Source organism: Canis lupus, chromosome 14, assembly GCF_003254725.2.
Source record: "Canis lupus dingo isolate Sandy chromosome 14, ASM325472v2, whole genome shotgun sequence".
In the NCBI taxonomy this organism is placed as follows: Eukaryota; Metazoa; Chordata; class Mammalia; order Carnivora; family Canidae; genus Canis; species Canis lupus.
In genome coordinates, this window is record NC_064256.1 from 12,617,522 (window position 1) to 12,630,275 (window position 12,754).

A 12,754-nucleotide genomic window follows, 5' to 3' on the forward strand; every position below is an offset into this window, starting at 1 on the left:
TTAAGAAAATAATGAAAGCATAGTAACTATTTTGGAACTACCATTTGTGATTTGCAAACATTGAACCAACATTATATGTAATCAATGAAAACAGGATAAGGAACTTGATCTTATCAAAACAATACAATTTCATGTTTGGTCTAGTAAGTTTAATCAGTCTCAACTATTTCTGAATGGTCTCATGGGCACTTTCTTTTTAAATCAGAGTTACTAAAGTTTTAGTCTTTAGACAAGTTGTTTAGTTCTTAAGACAAGAACAGATTGCTCATTTTCTACTCTATATTGACTAAAAGCATGCTTGTGCAGCATCATGGATAAGGGAACACTAGGGAGCCTGGTGAAAATGACCACCATAAGCAAATTAATAATGAATGACTGTCTCCAAACGCCTCAGAGGCATTCTACAAAGACAGTGTCTCCTGGTTGTTAAGGGCATCATTTCTGGAGTCAAATAGACCTGAGCTCTCATATTGACCCCAAGTGACCCCACCACTTACTAATTGGAAAACTACTTAACCTCCCTTTACTTCCTTCATGTATACAAAGGAATAATAATTCCTTCCTTTCAGGGTTGTATGAATTATGAGGCAATGAATATATACCACTAGCATAGAGTCTGATCCACAGAAAATGGTCAAAAATAGAAATTCTTATTTTTTACTGTGTAAGAGTACACAGAACACATATAGTTCCCAAACAAGATGAATATCGCTTTACCACTGTAGAAGTTATTTGTGTGGTTCAATATTTATGTAAAGTCCTCTGCCTTTTGGCCACAGGGTAGAATCGTCTCCCCAGCCCCCTTGTGGTTGCTGGGATTAGTTCTGCCCAGTGAGTTTGTTAAGTAGGATTTATGCACATCTCTCTCCAGACAGAGCATTTAAGTATTGATGTGAAACCCTAGATTTTTTTTTTCCTATCCCCAAACTGGTAATGTTCCACATAGTAGTTGCTCCATCAGCATGGGTCCCATGCTGAATTTATGTTGAGTAAATTCAACATAAAACAGAGCTTTCAGTCAACCCGAAATCAATCGTGTAGCTTCAGTGTTGTTTTAAACCCATGAGATTTGGGGATTATTATTACCACTACATAATTTAGTCAATCCTAACCAGTACAATTAACCTCATCTCTAAGAAGTACATATTTTATAATTATATTATCACAATATCAACTTTTATTGATATTTATGTCTTATATCATATGGTTATAATCAAGCAGGTAGTTGGCAATACTGTTGAAGTTCATTCATTCAACAAATACATTCCAGGCACTGCACTGAGTTCCAGGCAAAGAACACTGAACAAATAGACATGATACTTTTCTTCAGAGTTTACTGTGAAGTTGATGGAGCTATGGGGGCAGAAGGAGATCACGAATTTTTTTTTTAAAGGCTTCACCACCCAGTGTGAAGTCCAACCCAGGACTTGAACTAACAACCCTGAGATCAAAGCCTGAGCTGAAATCAAGAGTCAGACGCTTAACCAACTGAGCCACCCAGGTGGATATTAACCAAAAAAATTTCATAAGATTTTGGCTTGATCATTTAATTTTAGATCGGGTAGAACCTATTCTAACCATACTCCCGATCATTATATTCACAATGGGTTTATAATGCCATTGATTTACAAGGTATCTGAAATTCTCAGTAATAGTATCACTCCTTAAAACTGGAACTTACTTGGGAGAAGTAATCATTACCTGGTTAAGCCCTTGTAGGGATGAGTTCATTTAATAATTTTCTATACATTACAAAGCCATTGAAGAGTAAAGCCATGTGGAAAAAAATTAACTCAGCATCTCAGAATTTTGAGGGGGAATGATGGTAAGGCCATAAAATCAACCTCAATATTGAGTACCCATGAGCATAGCAAGGTGCCCATGAGTATAGCCCATGGTTTGGGGTGGGGAGGGATGCAGCAGAAAAGCATCATCCAATGAATAGGAAGTAATGAGAGGCAGGTAGGATATTGGAATATACACTAGATTAAAAATCAGTTCCCTTGATTGAAGTTCTGGCTTAATTATTCATTTGCTGTATGACCTAGAGTAAGTCACGACTTTTCTTAGCCTTAGAAGCCTCATCTGGAAAATGTGGACAATAGGATTTTTTTTTTAACTCCAGTGGCTATGGTAAAAACTAGAAGTGAAAGCATTTTGAAAACATGAAAGTGGGGCAGCCTGGGTGGCTCAGCGGTTTAGTGCAGCCTTCAGCCCAGGCCTGATCCTGGGATCAAGGGATCGAGTCCCATGTCGGGCTCCCTGCATGGAGCCAGCTTCTCCCTCTGTCTCTGCCTCTCTCTCTCTCTCATAAATAAAATCTTAAAAAGAAAAAAAAACGTGATAGTGTTATTTGAAGGAAAAATGTTAATAATACAAATATTGAGATACCTGAAGAAGGCATCATGGACTTTATCGAATTATCACAGCTATTTCTGCAAGAGGGAACGTAATGGATGAGGTCAGCAGTTCTTATCCTATAATAACATAACAAGACACCTAAATGTTTCACTTTGCCTGAATGTTTTACTTTTTGTGTAAACTAGCAGGGATACAAGGTACTCCTAGTGTAAAGTCACTCTTACTCACCTGCATTCCAATATCCTCCTTCAGTAGAAGAGAAAGGAACTGAGCACTGACAACAGACTTCAGAAGAGTTTTAGATACTCTGTAGAGAATGACAACCAGCTGGCACATCATGTGACACGGGTCATAGGCAGAAAAAAAGTTTGAGAAGCATTGGCCTAACTGAATTCACAGTGAGCCTTTCGTTTTTCTAATTCAGCAATTCTCTGATCTACATGTGTTCCTCCAACATCAGTTTAGGCAACCATGCCCTCGGAGTCAAGATACACAAAAGCCACTTTATTATTAGAGGAGTGAACTAAGAAACCAAACAATTCATTTGCACAGAAAAAAAGGATTTGCACTTTCTTCTCTGCAAACCTGAAGTAAAGAATAACCACCTCTTATTACGTTCTAACCATTCCAACTAGTAAGAGCACGTTTATTCTGCAACTTTTAGAATCAAAATAACTATGCTTTAGGAAAAATAATGAATCATCAAAGTAAAGATTTGTGACTAATGCATAATTTTAATAAACATTTCCCTGAGAACTTTAATCCAACCCTTTTTTACAGGCTGATATTCTAATTTAAGCAGCACGGAATTTTTTAATTTGCATATGCTACTACTAATTTGACACTACATCTAATTGAATTATCATGCCCTCGATGACTGAATCTCCACTATCACATTAAACCAGAAAAGAGAAACAACTGCCTAGTTCAGGTTTTGACTCAATTGCTAAGATAATTCAAGCCATGTTTTGCCTAAAAAAAATATAAACACTTCCCTGAAATCTTGAATTTATTTTACTAAATTCTGGCCTAAAAATGTCTTAACATCTCACATTTACATTTGTGAGGTATCTCCACCAAGAATCTTTCTTCCTTCCCTAAGTTGTCCTCACACCAGATCAGGCAAAAAGAAAGAAAAGGAAAGAAGGAAAGAAGGAAAGAAGGAAAGAAAGAAAGAAGAAAGAAAGAAAGAAAGAAAGAAAAGAAAGAAGAAAGAAAGAAAGAAAGAAAGAAAGAAAGAAAGAAAGAAAGAAAGAAAGAAAGAAAGAAAGAAAGAAAGAGGGAGGGAGGGAGGGAGGGAGGGAGGGAGGGAGGGAGGAAGGAAGGAAGGAAGGAAGGAAGGAAGGAAGGAAGGAAGGAAGGAAGGAAGGAAGAAGGAAGGAAGGAAGAAACTAATTCTTGGTTTTCCTTATGGAAAAGGATTCTTTATAGCTATAATGCCTTTTACATATAGAAGTGGATTCATTCATGAACCTGGAGAATTTCTTAAATATTGTTCGAACATCTGAAAGATTAAAGGAGGAAATGTTCTTGGGGACGAAAGTTTTTTGTTTGCTTGCTCTTATTTTTAATGAAAAGAACATTTCCAAAGTAGCAAGATAAAATAAATTTATTTTAATAAATTTATTGTGAATTAGAGTAAAATAACCTGAAATACAATATGGAGACATCACCCACAGTCATAAGGGATATGGTTGGAACATTACGAAAAATAAAGCTCCATATTAATTAAAAGCATTTCTCTGGCTATATGCTCCCCTACACCAAGAACTATATTGAACTAATCTATCTTGCACACCCAGTGTATAGCACATTGCCTGGCACAGAGTAGGCCCTCAATAAATATTTATCAGTAAATGAATCCCCAGAACAGAACCACCAAAGATATCTCCTTGTGCAAGATTTATGCTTCAGGAGTCAACATTTACGTACAAATTCCTTTTACATACTTAAAATGCACTTAATATTTATTGAACATTCTCCCAAACAGCTTCAAAGGCAAAATTGTGGGTGGAATACCTATCAATACAAGTAGTTTGCATAGTGATTTAGGATTTCTTCAAAAAGACACATATTTTTAGGCCCTAAGAATCTTAAATATTATGTATTGCTTTCAGATAAAGAATGATCCAGACACTGATATGATTAAGAACAGGTACTAGTGTTGATCTTGGCCCAAAAGTGTCACTCGGCCACAGCCTATATAAAACCAAAGAATGACTGCCTCGATAGGCAACGACAGACATTTTCCCTTCCATGGAAGGTCTATTCCTGTCACCACCCTTTCGAGTCAAAAATTTGATGAGGGGCTGGAATGCTATCTCTAGTATAGAAAAGGTTTAAGAGGAAAACACTGAGATTACTCCAAGTCAGTTGCTGTTGACTGGCTAACCCAACTGCCAATCCCATTCACCCTCTTTCTTAATGCTCACACTAAAGAGGCTGAAAAACTAGTAACACACTTTGCCAATGTAATTTATAGCTATAGACAGTCATATGAACAGGTCTGACCAGTTAGATATTATGGTGTGTGGTTGTGAGAAAGATTGTGCATTCCTGATACACAGGGCAAACATAGCTTACACTGCTGCTTTTTCCTGCCTTCTGAGTGAGTGATGTGATAGCTAGAACAGGAGCAGCAATATTGCAGCATGAAGGAAAAGACAGAGGTGCTTAGTCTTGATATGTGAAAATAAACTGGAAAACCACTGTTTACTTAAGTACAGTTAGCTGGACTATGTGTCATTTGCAACCAAATTGCAACCCATTGCAGCCTAATGTGCTCCTTCTCATACATGTGTGTTGCAAAGTTTAGTCTTGAAGCAGAGCCCTTGCGAGCAGTCTCTTACTTCAGTCATTATATTCAAAGGTCATTTGAACCCAGGGTTTTTATCATGAGTAACAACATAGAGTGACCTCTTCTACTAGTTCATTTTTCCTGAAAGGCCTCTCTTATACATTCCATCACGTTGTATGTTTAGTGATTTGTTGACATTTCTACTCACCATTATCAGAAGAGAAATTTCAGGGCCCAATCTTATCTGCTCAGTATCCTAAGTACTTGGAATAGCCATTGACTCTTGATTTCCACTCAGGTTGTGATAGGGCCCCACCTCTGGCTCATCACTCGGTACTCACCTCTCCCTGTGCTCCTCCCTCTCTGCACTCTCTTTCAAATAAATAAATAAAATCTTTTTTAAAAGACCTAGAACTAAAATAGTTTTCTTGTTATAAAAATTAAAAATTGAGACAAAACCCTGAGGAAGATCTTCTAACCATTTATTCTTCTGTTCATCGGATGCCTATGGAGCTCAGCAACATGTCAGGCAGCTCTAGACACTTGAGATGGATAAGGTTAGCAAAAACACCCTCTCCCCTCAAAAAGTGGGCAAGCCAGATTAGTAATTAATGAACTAGATTAACTATTTAAAACTTCTCCTACACAAACATTTGGGAATGCATGCTATATGCACAGCTCAATTTACACAAGTATAAAAACATAAGTCAATATGATCTTCTAATCTTTAAAGGTTCATTCATTCACTCAAAAAAAGTTTATTGACCAAGTTTTCTCCTCCTAGTCCCCACTCTGTACACATTCATCATTTCCACAAGAATCAGGATATAATAATGATAAACATAACCATAGTGCCTACCCTCATGATACTTCCAGTCTAATGGGGAAGAAAAAGAGTTCAATTTCTTGTGATGAGTATTTTCAAAGCATCTACTAATTTTATCAATATTTCTTTTAATTAAGATATATTTAATGAGGGCAGCCCGGATGGCTCAGCAGTTTAGCGCCGCCTTCAGCCCAGGGCCTGATCCTGGAGACCTCGGAATCGAGTCTCACGTCGGGCTCCCTGCGTGGAGCCTGCTTCTCCCTCTGCCTGTGTGTGTGTGTGTGTGTGTGTGTGTGTGTGTGTGTGTGTGTCCCATGAATAAATAAATAAAATCTTTTAAAAAAAGATATATTTAATGATTGAAAAATTTTAAAATCTTTTCAAAAAGATATTTGTAGATGAGAGATATTTTAATATTTGAACATTAAGGCTTAGAACCAACCTTAATCAGCTGTTAATTGTACAATATACAGAACAAAAACCAAACACATGGTAAATATTCAAGGGCTATTTTCTTTTCTTTGTGAGAATCAGGGGGAAAATGCAAAAGAATCTAAGGTACTGATGAGAACATTTATATACCTAATAAGTGAGGCTCAACAAGCAACAAGCCCCACAAAAACAATTTTATTTTTTTTCTCACCATTGCTCAGGTATATCTTGCCTGTGGGGCTTTTCTTCTCTTATCCCCTTGGATGTAATTCAAGACTGATACCTTGCCTTTCAAATTGTTCCCATTCAAATATTTCTCTCTTCATATTAGTATAAAACAAAACAAATGCATGTGGAATGGGGGGGGGGTGCAACGCAGAGTAATAATCAAAATCCCAAAGTCTGTCAGAGTTAAAAGTTTTTCCCTCCCCCATGTGGGGAAGGCAGTAGGGAGAGGCCAGCAATGGAACCTGGAATGTCTCTTCTCTGTTCAGCCAGCTTCTCATCTCATCCTCCCTCTACTGCAAGCAGGAGTTGGAGCTTTTGATCCCTCTGAGTTGAAGACTTCTGAGATGGAGGGTAGGAGAGGACAAGAAAAGCCCTATTTGACCAGTACTTATCTGGCATTGCTTTTTCCACACTTAGCAGGTGTTCAAAGTTGACTTTTCTAAGCCCAATTTAATCAGTTATTTGAAGACCCTCAGACTCTGGGGAATCTCTCTTTGCAGAATCTGAGTTGATTCTGGTGAGGTTTTCATGACTGAGCACTTAAAACCTACTAGAGGTCCCTGTTGTCTGCACTTCACCTTCCATCTTCTCCTAGCCAGTCCCGCTCCCCACCCAGATTGACTAATTACAAAAAGGCAACCTCCCACCTGGTTGATGCAGCCTTGCAAAGGAACACTGGATGAATACTAGGTGCCTCTGTGTAGAGCACAACCTGCACAGTTGCATTGCCACAGCCGTGTGTCCCCCACAGACTGTGTACTGGGGATTCAATATTTCTCCTCCAAGCACTTCTGGTTAGGATCTAAGAAAACACATCTCCCAATCTGTGCTCACTCTCCCCACACACAACGCATAGAAAACCAACCCTTTATACTTGTGTAGGTGGGAGCAATTGCCCATTAAGTTCAGCCTTCTTCTCTTTGGGCCCTCTGGGACACAGATCTACACAGAGCCTCTTACAAGTTATTTTTTTCTTCTACTACATAACCCTAATTCCAGGGAATACAGCAATGGCTTCCTTATAGCAGCAGCACCCTGAGTAAAAGTTGACATGAGGGAAAGCACTTTCCCCAATCCTCTACATGCATATTTACAGCACATCAAAAACTCTCTAAATTCCAATTTCCTTCCTCTCTCAGCTTCTTGGACTTCAACTCTTTCATAATACATATGGTTTAAATATACTCCACTCGTGGAGCGCCAGAGTGGCTTAGTTGGTTAAGCACCTCACTCTCGATATCAGCTCAGGTCATGATCTCAGGGTCCTAAGATCGAACCCCACATCGGGCTCTGAACTCAGGAGGAAGTCTGTTTAAGATCCTCTCTCCTTCTGACCCCTCACCCCTCATACACTCTCGCTTTCTCTCAAATAAATAAGTAAATCTTAAAAAAAAAAAAAAAAAAAAAGATACTCCACTCATCCAGCACAGGTGGTCTAACAACTCTTGCTTGGGAATATGGAATACTTGGCACCTACTGTCTTGTACCTTCCATTAAAATCAAGACTAAAATATTTTCATTTTTATATTGTGTAATAGTAATTAGAATCTGAATTTGTAGATGATCCAAGGGGGAAACATATTTTAAAAGAAGCTGAAAAATAAGTGAGGCTTAGGTATAAGAAAATAAAATATAAATTTTAATATTTTACATGTATATTATATACTTATGGAGACATAGGTATTAGGCTTCCAGAATTGACTGGTCCTATTTGAGAAAAAGAGTTATATGGAGGAACTTAACAATCACATGGCAGATGGAGTAACTGAAGGCTGAAACAAGAGTTTTCAGCCAGATAATTAGAGGGTGTAGGTAGCCATATAATTTAATGCCAAAAAAAACCTGACACTTCTGAAAAATAAAGTGAGCTCCGAGAATACAACCGGACAATAGTTGTAAACCAGAAATGTCCCAAACAAACTGGACACCTGATCACTTTATATAAAATGTTCAAAATAACTGCACTCTGTGGACTGGTAGTTAGAAACCAGCAATGAAATTGATTTCTAGATTGAGCCAATGGAGATTGGCTCCAAAGGGAATGCTAATGAGAGTGAACTCTGGATCAGAATGAAAACATGGAAGGCATTTTATTCATAATTAATGATGACAGCATATCAACTCTCAATGTTATTTCTGAATGAAAGATGGTACCCTGAACAGGCCATATTATAAAGGCATTATACCAGAAGACAGGGCATTAACTATAAAGTGTCCTAAGAAGAAATATCATTCAAATAAATATAGATGGATTGGTAAAAATTAATCAAAGTCATATAAAATATGAATGAGAAAGAGTGATCTACGTGTCTAAACATGTGCTTGCCTTGAAAAGCCTGGATAACAATAAACATGCAATTTAAAAGTGGGGAGTAGAATTATTTAGAAATTGAGCCCAGTTAGAATATTGAGGGAGGGTGAGGAGAAAGGGAAAGGTCATTTCCTAATTTGCATGCTTTTTAGCCAGAGGTTGTTATTTAGTTCTATCCCTTGAGGCTTTTAAAAGGACCTTGAAAACATGCACGTGTGCACGCATGCGTGCACGTGCTCATGCGTACACACACTGACATTAAGAGTTAAAGCCATGTTCTCAATGATAAATTTAAATTAAACATTATATGTGGCACAACAATGAAAATACCACTGGTTAGCTATAAACTAGAGACTAATAGTTACAGCTGATACTTGCATACTGCCTACACGGTACTTATTAACCCTCAAAATAACTCTGAGACAAGCAATTATTATTCCCATTTTATAGATGATCAAATGAAGTTAAAGTGAAGTTAAGAACCTCGCCATAGGTCACACAGCTAGAAAGGGATGGCAATTAAGGATTCAAATTCAGGTAATATGCTTTCACCAGCCTGAAATGTCTTTACATTCATCATTTCTGTGTGTATGTGTCAGGGGATAAAGAGGAAAGTGTCCCATAAGGCCAGATCCGAGTACAGATGAATAATTTGCTTCAGTATTTCAGACTCTGCACATCACCAACTCCAATATGTTAAGTAGCCTACATGCAGCTAAGGCCATATGCAGTGCTTTCTTTTGTGCAAACACAGCTACTTTTATTTTTAATGAATGAAAACATCAGATCTCTTCGACTTCTCCCTATCTCAGCTGATTCTGATAGTCTTCGAAAGAAAAAAAAGAAAAGGTATCTTGTGGAACATTCTGGAAGGAACTGAAAGCTGCCAACATGGCTTCATGCATATCTGAAGCATTGCAGTGAATAGATCCTTATGCTCTCCTTTGTCCTGTCACTGCTCCTTAATGTGCGCTGGTCTATTGGACAGACATTGTGAAAATTCTCTCTTAGAAAAGTGTAACGCGTTTTTGGTACATGTTAGATAATAACAATGAAACACAAAGAGAAGGATGATTTTGCTGTTATTTTGGCACTGCTGTTGCATTCCAGAAAGAATGGTTTTGGAAGACGAACTTCTAGCATTTTTAGAGTTTCACTATTTAATAACATTGTCATTTTAATATACTCCAGTTTCTAGTTTTAGTGGTGTTCACAATGGAGTATGTAAGTACACGTGTCTTCTAAATATTGTCAGCTCTCCGAAAGAATCAGTAGTAAAATTATTTCTAGGTTACAAAAGCAGGCAGTTGTTAAACAACTTAACATTAAATATTAACGAATAAATGTAGCATTGAAGCACTGAGTTTAATTGTCTCCGGCTCTATATAACTCAGTCCTTGTTTAAGGATACAAAGTTAGTGTATCAGGGTTGGGAAAATTAATGGCAGCGAATTTTCGATTCTGAAATTAAGCACAATGTGTTTCTAAACATAGCGAGATCCCTGGAATTTTACCTTTAGGATCGTATCTGTAGCTCGGAGCTTATTATAGCTATTTCCGTGTGGCTTTTTCTCTTTTGTGCCTACGTCACCGGTTTAAGGTTTTTATTTATTTATTTAATTTCAAGAAGAAAGAAGAGGTTCTGTGGAGAGCAGTGCCTGTGTGTGCCAACCCCCAGGAGGGTAGAGGAGGGCTAATGTGGGAGCGGAGGGGTAGGGGTCGCCGCCAGGAGGCTGTGTGGAAGCACAGGAGGACGAGAAGGAAGGCGCTGGAGCACTCCCCTCCGATCTTAATTCCACCTAAGAAATTTAGGAGAATGCGAAAAAGCAGCAGCCCAGCATTCTTGAGGGGGCGTGGCTTCCCTCCCGGGGCTGTCCAATCGCATTCCTTCAGAGGGAGCTCTCCCAAGAAGATTGATGGGGGTTGCTAGGAAACAGGAGCGTCTCCCTCCCGCCTGACCCAGAGACAGTTCGGCCCCGGCCCTCTCCAGGGGCTCGCAGCGTGCGCTCAGGCGGTGCGGGGGGCAGAGCGGCACACCCGGCTCTCCGCCGCGCTCGCCGCCTCTCAGCTCCCGCTCTCCCTTTCTCCTCCGGCGTGCGGCCAGCCCGTGGCACGGGGATCGCTGGAGAGTTCTTTCAGGGCCATTAGTCCCTGCTCTCCCGCAGGCAGGCGAGAGCTCGAGCAGAGCTTCAAAGTTGGAGCCGCGGATCCTCCTGCCGCCCCGCGCCCCTCCGCCCCACCCCTCGGAAATTCTCCCACCTTCGCCGTCCTGCCTAAGGATTTCCAGCAGAGCGAGGCGAGGCGGCTCGCAAAACCGCCCCGGCGCGCGTATAGTAACCTCTGGTCTAGGTGCCCGGGCTCACTGAAGACTCTGCAGATACACCCCTGTTACGGGAGGGGGAGGGGGAGGAGAGGGAAAAGGCGAACGGGAGAGGCAGGAAAGGAGAAAGAGAGTGCGAGGGAGAGAATGCCAGGAGGTCCGTGCCTCCGCCGAGGGTCCCCATTAGATGCTGCGGTTTGAGCCTGGCCAAGGTGAAGGAAAGTTGCTTTCCGCGCCTGGGAAGTGGGTTTGCCGGTCAAGCCGAGGGGGGCTCGGCTGGGAAACGCTCTCCTACCCTCCGCCGAAGCCCGCCGGGTCTCCCGCTCTCCCAGCCCCCGCCGGGCCTCCCTTTGCCCACTCCCCCGACCCGGAGGCCTGGATGCTCTGCCGCCGGGCAGTGGTCCAGCGCGCGGCCGGGAGGGGGCGGGGGCAGGGGGCACGGTGACGGGAAGCGGCGCGCACAACTTGGCCATTTCGGGGGCAAAATAAGTTCTTCCTCGGATCTGAAAGGACAAAGCCGGCAAGCTACCTCTTTTGTGTCGCATGAGGAGCACCAAGCATGAGCCGGAGCCCGGGTGCAGGCTCAGCCGCCGCCGCTGCCACCGCGGCCAGCTCCAGTCCCTGCCAGGAGTTGTCGGTGCGAGGTAAGGGGCCCCGACGAGGACGCGTCCCTCTGGAGGGCGCCCGGCTCGGGTGCCGCGTGGGGCAGGCTGCGCCTGGGAAAGTTGAGGCAGAGCCCAGACCGGTCCCTACAGCGCTGCCGGGGGTGGGGCGGGAGGGGGACAGGGGCGAGGTGGGTGTGCGTGAGTGAGAGTTGGTGTGTGTGCGCGCACGTCTGTGTCTCCGGGAGGGAGGCAGATTTCAGGGCGCAGTCCTGCCTTCGGGGTGCGGGTGCGGGGTGCAGAGGCGGAGGGGCTGACTAGCGCTCCCAGACCCCGAGAGACCAGTGTCGCCAGCCAACCACCTCTAGCCTTGCTCCGGGCCCGGGATTCGCTGCCATTCGGGGGCCCCTTAGGCTTTGTGCGCAGGAAACCTTGCGGTGACCCGCTGCCGCCCGGGCGGCTCCGTGGGTGTGGAGGTTGCGCGAGGAGGCGGGCAGCGGGCAGCGGGACCGGCCGGCGTCGCAGCCAGGACGCGCTCTGCAGCCGGGAGCGGCCGGGGGGCGGGGGGGGGGGGGGGTGCTCGCTCTCCCACCAGCAGGCTTGGAAAGCAGCCCTAACTCCATGCCCTGTGCTCTGTGGGGCTGGAGCGAAACATCGAAAAGCCAGACCCGGAGCTTATCTCTTCATCGATCTTGTTCCATTTTCCTATCTGACAAGGGAGGTAACTCAGAGAGGGCGGGAGATTCGCGATCCAGAAATAGACTAGGTGATACATCCAATAAGCTTGTTTCTTAAGGATTTCATTTACGATTCCTTCTAGTTCCTTCCCTGCGCTGAAACAAACGCGGAGGACTCCCTAAGATACAATACTTTTAGA

General features: G+C 42.3%; 1 protein-coding gene across 2 annotated transcripts in view; it reads left to right on the top strand.

The window, feature by feature from the left end:
• The first annotated feature begins 10,947 nt into the window (after positions 1–10,947).
• The window catches only part of GRM3 (glutamate metabotropic receptor 3), a 208,925-nt gene continuing 207,118 nt past the window's right edge, over positions 10,948–12,754 (top strand). For both annotated transcript variants that reach the window (XM_025471513.3, XM_025471514.3), the window contains exon 1: positions 10,948–11,919. The gene's annotated coding sequence lies outside the window, so the exon portion shown is untranslated. The remainder of the gene's footprint in view (positions 11,920–12,754) is intronic.